Source organism: Budorcas taxicolor, chromosome 11, assembly GCF_023091745.1.
Source record: "Budorcas taxicolor isolate Tak-1 chromosome 11, Takin1.1, whole genome shotgun sequence".
Classification (NCBI taxonomy): domain Eukaryota; kingdom Metazoa; phylum Chordata; class Mammalia; order Artiodactyla; family Bovidae; genus Budorcas; species Budorcas taxicolor.
Window position 1 is genome coordinate 51,948,547 of NC_068920.1, and position 10,301 is coordinate 51,958,847.

At 47.4% G+C, this 10,301-nt stretch overlaps 1 pseudogene; it reads right to left on the reverse strand.

Moving 5' to 3' along the window:
- Positions 1 to 470: 470 nt before the first annotated feature.
- Positions 471 to 4,834, reverse strand: LOC128055632 (heat shock factor protein 1-like; annotated as a pseudogene).
- Positions 4,835 to 10,301: the final 5,467 nt, after the last annotated feature.

The following is a 10,301-nucleotide window of genomic DNA, read 5'->3' on the forward strand; positions in this document are numbered from 1 at the left end:
CATGGATGGAGGACCCTGGTGGGCTACAGTCCATGGGGTCACAAAGAGTTGGACACGACTGAGTGAGTAAAGACAACAACATCTCAGTGGAAGGAGAAAGCCAAAAGGTGTGTGTGGGGGGGTATCTCTCATGTAAAAAGCCCAAAATACAGTTCTACCTGAAGTGGTCAGTCCGAGTGTGGCTGTGAAGTGCCAAGCAAGTGATGGCACCCAGGAGTGGCCCTTGGTGCTGACTGGGGGCCATGGCAGATCAGTTACCAGGCTCCTGAGACCAGCCCTGCATTGGGAGGGGTGGGGAGGGCACAGGCCGGCCCTCCTCCCCGTTAACAGGGAGATGGTGGGATCCTTCTGTGGTCTTCCCCCTGGGAGAAACAGGAGCCCTCCTTCATTTCGAAGTGCACCGGAAGGTCGCTGGCCGCCACAGAGCCTGGGGCCTGCAGGAGCTGCTTCCCGGAGTCAGGGCTACTGTTCTATGCCTCTAGAGGCCCAGGGAGCTTGCGGGCCAGGCTGCTGCCCGGGTCAGGCAGGCTCCTGTCGGGCACTGTCACCAAGGGGCAGAACAGATCCAGCAAGGCGCTAGTGTCCACGTGGAAGCCGTGCCTAGCCTGCCTGGTCTGCAGGTCATCCAGGTTGGAGTCTGTGGATCCAAGCGGTCCTTGAGCTCAGTCTCTGACTGGACTCAGTAATGCAGACAGCAGGAGGGGCTGGGGAAGAGATGGGCAATCCCAGGCATCTTCGGGGCGTGAGCCAAATTGTCCAGGTGGTTAGACTGAGGCACCTGATGGGGAGCGGGGGCGGGGCCAAGAGGGGCAGGGACTGTGGGGAGGGTGCTCCCCCAACCCCCATCTGTAAAGGGTGTGGTCGATGTGGCCTGGGCGGCAGACTCAGATTCTCCCGCAGAATGGAGTCAATGAGGGTGGCTGGGCTCCAAAATCACTGCAGCTGGTGACTCAGCCATATAATTAAAAGATGCTTGCTCCTTGGAAGAAAAGCTATGACCAACCTGGACAGCACATTAAAAAGCAGAGACATTACCAACAAAGGTCCGTCTAGTCAAAGCTTTGGCTTTTCTGGTAGTCATGTATGGATGTGAGAGTTGGACTATAAAGAAAGCTGAGCGCCAAAGAATTGATGCTTTCAAACTGTGATGTTGGAGAAGACTTTTGAGAGTCCCTTGGACTGCAAGGAGATCCAACCAATCCATCCTAAAGGAAATCATCCTGAATATTCATTGGAAGGCCTGGTGCTAAAGCTGAAACTCCAAAACTTTGGTTGGCCACCTGATGCGAAGAACTGACTCATTGGAGAAGACCCTGATGCAAGGAATGATTGAAGGTGGGAAGAGAAGGGGATGACAGAGGATGAGATGGTTGGATAGCATCAGGGAGGCGATGGACATGAGTTCGAGTAGGCTCCGGGAGGTGGTGATGGACAGGGAGGCCTGCCGTGCTGCAGTTGGACACGAATGAGTGACTGAACTGAACTGAACTGGAGACAAGGGAGTTTCCACCATGGAGGGTGGGTGCCTGCGACCGGGACCGGAATCCTTGGCCCAGGGGCTCTGAGGTGGGCTGGGGGGTGGGGGGACTCCTCCTTGATTCCAACCAAGGGCCTGCTAGACAGGGGCCTCTCTTTGCCAAGGGGCTGCCGGGGGCAGCTCAGTGATGTCACAGATGATGGGTCCAGAGCTGGCAACTGTAGGTCCAGAGCTGCTGGAGGCCAGGCGGGAGCCTCGTAAGGGGCTGTCGTGAACCTGCTTCAGGGAGTATTGCCAGCCATTCTGGGGTTTGGGATGTGCTGAGCTGCCGTCTTCAGCACCACCGGGATCGTTCTCATCACCTGCAGGATCCAGCTGGACACGCCAGCCAGATGAGGATGTGGACGAGCCTGTCAACAGCTTTCTGCGGCCTGGCATGCTTCTGCTGCAGGTCGGCCATCTCCTGCCACAGGGGCTCATCATCGGCTTCATGCAGGGCAGGTTGGAGTCCGTGCTCTCCTGCTTCCCCTTCATCCACGGAAAGGCGGTCAGCAGCCTGGTAACACTGTCCTGGTGAAGCTTTATGTCCTCATTCTTCAGGGTGGACACGCAGTCACTTCCCTCCTGACTGTTCTCCAGGAGCTACTCCTGGCCATGCAGGAAGCACAGTGCTGGCACTCGGGGTCATCGACTCTGGCCTGACCCAGCTGCCAGTCTCGATGAGGACCACTGCCAGGATCCTGCCCCAGCTTGGATCCAGGGAATCCAAAGTGTGACAGCGTCAGCGAATGATTTAGAGAGAGATAAGGAAAGAATGTTGTAGATAAGAAAACAGAGGAGAGAAAGAGGCTGATATTCCTTGGTTTACATAGAAAGCCAATAAAACTCCAAGACAAGGAGTTTGCCCTGTTCACGGAGGCCACAGGTGCCCTCCCGGTCTCCTGAGGGAGTGAAGATGCAAAACGTCTTCCCGTTCAGGTCTTAGAAACCCAGGCAGATAGGTGAGCGCAGGGAGCCTCCATGCTCCAAGGGATCAGCCTGAGAAAGAAAGTAAGAGAGAGAAAAAAAGAAAAACACGGGGTGACCAAGCTTCTTCGAGTGAGGCCCATTTTTTTTTATTTTCAAAAGCGTCTTTTATACCTTTACTTGTACATAGAGGGAAATGAAAGATGCAAAGTCATACAGTTCAGTTCAGTCGCTCAGTCGTGTCCAACTCTTTGCGACCCCATGAATCGCACCACACCAGGCCTCCCTGTCCATCACCAACTCCCGGAGTTCATTCAGACTCACGACCATCCTGCCATCTCATCCTCGGTCGTCCCCTTCTCCTCCTGCCCCCAATCCCTCCCAGCATTAAAGTCTTTTCCAATGAGTCAACTCTTCCCATGAGGTGGCCAAAGTACTGCAGTTTCAGCTTTAGCATCATTCCTTCCAAAGAAATCCCAGGGTTGATCTCCTTCAGAATGGACTGGTAGGATCTCCTTGCAGTCCAAGGGACTCTCAAGAGTCTTTTCCAACACCACACTTCAAAAGCATCAATTCTTCGGCACTCAGCTTTCTTCACAGTCCAACTCTCATATCCATACATGACTACTGGAAAAACCATAGCCTTGACTAGACGGACCTTAGTCGGCAAAGTAATGTCTCTGCTTTTGAATATGCTGTCTAGGTTGGTCATAACTTTTCTTCCAAGGAGTAAGCATCTTTTAATTTCATGGCTGCAGTCATCATCTGCAGTGATTTTGGAGCCCCCCAAAATAAAATCTGACACTGTTTCCACTGTTTCCCCATCTATTTCCCATGAAGTGATGGAACCGGATGCCATGATCTTCATTTTCTGAATGTTGAGCTTTAAGCCAACTTTTTCACTCTCTTCTTTCACTTTCATCAAGAGGCTTTTCAGCTTCTCTTCACTTTCTGCCATAAGGGTGGTATCATCTGCATATCAGAGGTTATTGATATTTCTCCAGGCAATCTTGATCCCAGCTTGTGCTTCTTCCAGTCCAGTGTTTCTCATGATGTACTCTGCATAGAAGTTAAATAAGCAGGGTGACAATATACAGCCTTGATGTACTCCTTTTCCTATTTGGAACCAGTCTGTTGTTCCATGTCCAGTTCTAACTGTTGCTTCCTGACCTGCATGCAGATTTCTCAAGAGGCAGGTCAGGTGGTCTGGTATTCCCATCTCTCTCAGAATTTTCCACAGTTTATTGTGATCCACACAGAGTCAGCCAAACATTCCAGCAGTTTTGCCCTTATCGAAACCAGGATTTTTTCTGCAAACCTTTCCCATAGACAATGTTGTGTACATTATCTTCTGGCCTTGGAGACCTGTGGACATTTTATGGCCCTCTTTTGATAAGGGCTGCCCAACCAGAAAACTTATTTTCCCTTGAAATGTTTTTTCTTTATATTTCTAATCCGTGTCAGCCTCAGAAAATGTTAAACAGAGTTACATTTCTCTAGGAGCAAAGGTGCAGTGAGTTACAAGAAAGAACCAATTAACTCAAAAGTCTGATGTGGTTAATTTCAAGGCTACACTTGTTTTTCTTACTTTCCAACTATGTTAACTAATGCACTCCCAGGTGCACAGTGGATAAGAGATATGGGAACTTAGCAACAAGCATTGGCCCAATAATGAAATCCTACACCAGCACTACTCTAATAACTTTTAACTCTTTGAAAGGCTTTATGTTTTAGGCTTCCCTTGCCTCTCACAGCTGGGGGGCTGTAAACAATCACATGCGTAGTTGTAAAAGTCTGGGGAAACCTGCCAAGCAAGCTAGAATGCTAACAGAGGGGGTTTGATTTGAAATATTCCTCTCATGTCCAGGAGACTTATTAGCTAGAGCCCTAAATTGATTTTCTCCAGAGAAGGGTGGTTGGGGATAGCCTCCTGTATGTCAGGAGAGTTGGTGAAAGTCATGAAATAGTAAAACAGACAGATTCTGGTTTGGGGGTAGATGCTCGAGAAGGGGGGCACCTTGAGGCCTGATCTCGCCTTTGCCCATCAGGCCTCTTCCTCATAACCTTTGCCATGGGCGGGATTCCCCATGCTGGCTCCCAGCAGACCACCTTCTGGAAGCCACAGGGGTCGAGCTGCTGCATGAGGCTGGCCGCGCCTTGCTCGGGGATTCAGGCAGCCAGCCCGCCTGGTCGAGCATGTGGACACAGCTCCGTGTGTCTGTCAGGGGTCGCTCAGGAGGGTCCACGGCTTGACCAGAAAGGCCGCAACGTTGCTGGGCCCGCTTGAGGCAGGGGCCTTCGCTGGGATGGAGATCCGTCTGACCAGAGGCCGTGCAGCCGCTGCCAGTGGCGGCCCTGAAACCAGCGGAGACCACGTGGTCTCGCCGCCATCTTGCAACAGGCCCGCTCCCACCAGCTCCGCCTGCTCTCCTCCTTGTTGCTTAATTTTTTGTTCCTGTCCAAAATCTCCCTTCAATATCTAGTGGTCTTGACCTGAAAACTCCTGCTTAAAAGCAAGCCACCCGCAAGCTGGTGGGCCACTGTGGTACCCAGGTGGGAACTAGTAGTCTTACTGTGAGTTATTGAGAGACAATCCAGACTTTAAAAGTTTTGAATCAGGGGCTTCCCTGGCTGTCCAGTAGTTAAGACTGCCTTGCGATGCAGGGGCTGTGGGTTTGATCCCTGGTGGAGGAGGGATCTGAGGTGCTAAGATCCTACCTGCCTTGTGGCCAAAAAACCAAAACGTAAAACAGAAGTAATATAGTAACAGATTCAGTAAAGACTTTTTAAAGATTTTGCTTTGAATCACATTCAAACGTCTGTATCTGTGGGTATTTTTTCTTGAGGGAGGAAGTTACCACCAAGCGTCAGACTCCTGGGTGATTGAAAATGGATTGCCCGTCTTCTGGGACCCAGCTGGGGAAAGGAAGCTGCAGGTTCACTGCTTGGGATATAGGCCTTCCATCAATAAAAGTCTGTATATTCAGTATGGAGCCTCATCTCTGCTCTCCGTTGGGTTTGAGGTCCCCAAAGCCAGATTTGTGTGGTTTGGCCCTGTTTTGCAGAAAGTTTTCACTTTTGTCTCACTCAAGGGATTTGTTAAGAAAATAAGCCACTCATTTTATACAGATAAATAATACAGATATTTATTAGAGAATTATCTAACTTACTTTCAACATACTAACATTAAAAGAAAAGATAACTAGAAAAAGCAGAGAATATATCACCAAATTGAGTTTTGACCAACATCCAGATTTAAACAGTCCCATGTCACAGCACATCTGGAGTCCCAGTTGGGAAAGGGTCCCAGGCAGTGTGTCCCACTCCATGGGTGAGCCTTCAAAGATTGCCGTTCAGGGTTCCCACTTATAATCCCAGGATGGATGCAAACTGATATCATCGTAAATCTGTGACCAAGTTGCAAGCTTGGTTTCAAGTTAATGATGCTGGTTTTGCCATGTAAAACTTTGAATGTTGCTAAGCCCTGACCTGCCTCTTGAGAAACCTATATGCAAGTCAGGAAGCAACAGTTAGAACTGGACATGGAACAACAGACTGGTTCCAAATAGGAAAAGGAGTACGTCAAGCCTGTATACTGTCACCCTGCTTATTTAACTTATATGCAGAGTACATCATGAGAAATGCTGGGCTGGAAGAAGCACAAGCTGGAATCAAGATTGCCTGGAGAAATATCAATAACCTCAGATATGCAGGTGACACCACCCTTATGGCAGAAAGTGAAGAGGAGCTAAAAAGCCTCTTGATGAAAGTGAAAGAAGAGAGTGAAAAAGTTGGCTTAAAGCTCAACATTCAGAAAACGAAGATCATGGCATCTGGTCCCATCACTTCATGGCAAATAGATGGGATAACAGTGGAAACAGTGTGAGACTTTATTTTGGGGGCTCCAAAATCACTGCAGATGGTGACTGCAGCCATGAAATTAAAAGACACTTACTCTTGGAAGGAAAGTTATGACCAACCTAGACAGCATATTCAAGGAGAAGGCAATGGCACCTCCACTCTTGCCTGGAAAATCCCATGGACGGAGGAACCTGGTAGGCTGCAGTCCATGGGGTCGCTAAGAGTTGGAAACGACTGAGCGACTTCATTTTCACCTTTCACTTTCATGCACTGGAGAAGGAAATGGCAACCCACTCCAGTATTCTTGCCTGGAGAATCCCAGGGATGGGGGAGCCTGGTGGGCTGCCGCCTATGGGGTCGCACAGAGTCGGACACGACTGAAGCGACTTAGCAGCACATAGCATATTCAAAAGCAGAGAGTTGACTTTGCCAACAAAGGTCCGTCTAGTCAAGGCTATGGTTTTTCCAGTGGTCATGTTTGGATGTGAGAGTTGGACTGTGAAGAAAGTTGGACTGTGAACGCTGAAGAATTGATGCTTTTGAACTGCGGTGTTGGAGAAGACTCTTGAGAGTCCCTTGGACTGCAAGGAGATCCAACCAGTCCATCCTAAAGGAGATCAGTCCTGGGTGTTTATTGGAAGGACTGCTGCTAAAGATGAAACTCCAATACTTTGGCCACCTCATGTGAAGAGTTGACTCATTGGAAAAGACTCTGATGCTGGGAGGGATTGAGGGCAGGAGGAGAAGGGGATGACAGAGGATGAGATGGCTGGATGGCATCACCGAATCGATGGACATGAGTTTGGGTGAACTCCGGGAGTTGGTGAGGGACAGGGAGGCCTGGCATGCTGCAATTCGTGGGATCGCAAAGAGTCGGACACGACTGAGCGATTGAACTGAACTGAACTGAAATACAATGGACTTTCCAGACCTCCTGTTACTGATTTCCCCAGCAGCAGGTGACAGGTACACTTCCACTTCCTTGGGACACTTTCCTTGGCCCCCAAGACCAAACACTTACTGATACCCACCTCTGTAATCACTCGATCTCCACTGCCTTTCTCATCCTGACATTAAATGTTGGAGCTGACCAAAGCTTGGTCTTGAGCCCTCTTCTCTTCTCACTTTGCGACCTTTGGAGAGCTCCTCCTTAAGAACCGGAAATTTTAGCATTTGCCTTTCTGTCTGGATTGCACCAATAATCCTGAAGTTATTTTTGCATACAACCTTGCCTCCTTTATCCCTTCATCCTTTACCAGCAAAAAGTCCTAACTCTGCCTCTCTGCTATTGCTTTCACGTGGCTGAGCATATCTCAAGGGAAAGAAAACTACACAACCATGCTGGCTGTGCTTTTCTCACTTTGAATTTATGTTAAGTCTCAAGTAGACTTCATACTGGCTGACAACCATGCTACATGTCCCTGATCCAGTGGTCTTCACCTTGAAATGTGCAGACTCCAAGGAATACCCAAAGTCCTTGCAAGGGACATGAGGACACGGCCGGTTATGAAGGTATTCATGTTCACGTTCTCTATTTCTGTATATCCGTCTCCTAAAACTAATTAACCTCAGAACTTTTGCACATATTTTCTCTCCTCCTCTTTTACCATTGCCCATTTGCCATTCTCCCAAGGTGGGGAAATGTAAAAACATCTGGCTTGCTAAACAAAAGTACAATTTGAAATATTGTTTTGGAAAGTAAACAACTCTAATGATTGAGTAATGAATCCGTTAGCAAGTGAGGTTGTTTTCAACAAAATTAAAAGAGAATCTAATTGAGTTTTTAGTTTGATACATTAAATTTTAATGTATTTTAAAATACATTTATGAGAGCTCATGATGTGATTTTTCACATATAATTCAGAATGAGTTGAAAGAAGTGAGTGTTGGGTCTTCCCTGGTGGTCCAGTGGCTAAGACTCCAAGTTCTCAATGCAGAGTGCCCAAGGTTGACCCCTGGTCAAGAATCTAGATCCCACATGCCACAAATAAGAGTTCGAATGCCCAAGTTGCAACTAAAGATCCTGCATGTCGCAACAATGATTGAAGATCCCACATGCTGCAAATAAGAGCTGGCACAGCCAAATAAATAAATGAGGAGTGAGTGTCATTGCTATGATAAATTTACATTGCCATTCCCATTTTCTTATTTATGTGAACAAGAACTTTCAGCCTTTATTTTTATGGGAAAAAAAATAGAAAGAGAATGTTACTGAAAGCTGACTCATTCCAGCCATTTGATTTATGATTCAGGGATACATGAACTGTTACCTAAAGCAACTCTATGTGCCTGAGGCACAGTGAGGTCAAACAATACTGAAAAATTGTGGAGTTTGGAGCAGAGAAAAGTTTACCGTCTGTATGTCCGTGCTCAGCAGTGTCCCATCTCTGCAACCTCATGGACTGTAGCCAGGCGGGCTCCTCTGTCCATGGAATTTTCCAGGCAAGAATACTGGACTGGGTTGCCATTTCCTACTTCAAGTGATCTTCCCAACCCAAATATCATATCTGGGTCTCCTGTGTCTCCTGCATTAGTAGGCAGATTCTTTACCACTGTACCACCTGGGAAACCCTAGGTTTATTGCAGGACCTGGCAAACCAGAACTCCCCAGGCTTTCAAGCAGAACTTTTTTTTTTTTTTGGCTGCCCCTCTTGGCAAGGCTATGGTTTTTCTATTAGTCATGTATGGATGTGAGAGTTGGACTATAAAGAAAGCTGAGTGCAGAATTGATGCTTTTGAATTGTGCTGTTAGGGAAGACTCTTGAGAGTCCCTTGGACTGCAAGGAGATCCAACCAGTCCATCCTAAAGATCAGTCCTGGGTGTTCATTGGAAGGACTGATGTTGAAGCTGAAACTCCAATACTTTGGCCACCTGATGCAAAGAGCTGACTCTTTTGAAAAGACCCTGATGCTGGGAAAGATTAAGGGCAGGAAGAGAAGGGGACGACAGAGGATGAGATGGTTGGATGGCATCACCGACTCAATGGACATGAGTTTGGGTAAACCCCGGGAGTTGGTAATAGACAGGGAGGCCTGGTGTGCTACGGTTCATGGGGTCACAAAGAGTCGGACACGACTGAGCGACTGAACTGAACTGAACTGAACTTGGCATGTAGGATCTTAGTTCACCGCCCAGGGATCCAATCTGTGCCCCATGCAGTGGGGAATTTCAATCACTGGACTGCCAGGGAAGGCCCAGCAAAGCCCTTTGAAAGGGAAGATGAGGAAGGGATGTGGTTAGTTGTTGCAAACTTCTTGGTGTGGAATGCCTTGTTCTTACCGCTGTCCACGTAGATCAGGTCACAGTCAGGTCATGATGTTCCTCCAAACCTGGAACAAAACTGATACTATTCTCTGGTCAGGTCAAGGTCAGGCTATCCCGTATCCTGGAAGCTATAGGCAACATTCTTCTGCAAAAGGCGCAGAGCCAGCATGATTGAGCCTGGGCGACAGAGCACTAAAGTTAAAGTAAAAGGAACAGATCTAGTATGGAGTCAGCTTTGTTCTTCCCGATCACAGAACTGGCTAAAAACCCTTTAAAAGATGCATTGTGAACAACATTTTATATTTATGTTTAATAAATCTATCAAGCTGTACATTATGTGATTTCAATCAATTTGCTCTGTTGCTAATAGTTCAATCCAAAAGTTTAAACATTTAGAGTATTATGATTGAAAGAAATGAAAAAGAACTAACTTTTTGAAAATATATTTGGTTACAGAGAAATACAGAAAGATCGATACAAGGCTTTCAGATATACATTAAGATAAAGTTATGTAGTAGAAATGAATGAAATATGAATTCAAGGAAGAAGTAAATAATGTACAATGTCCAATTGTTGAAAAAGAGTCTATTCATGATTTTTAAAAGGATGATGTTGAATATCAAAAAGCTATGGCATTGGGACGCCCTTGGCAGTCCCGTGGTTAAGACTCAGGGCTTCCCCTGCAGGGCACACAGGTTTGGTTTCTGCCCGAAAAACTAAGATCCAGCATGG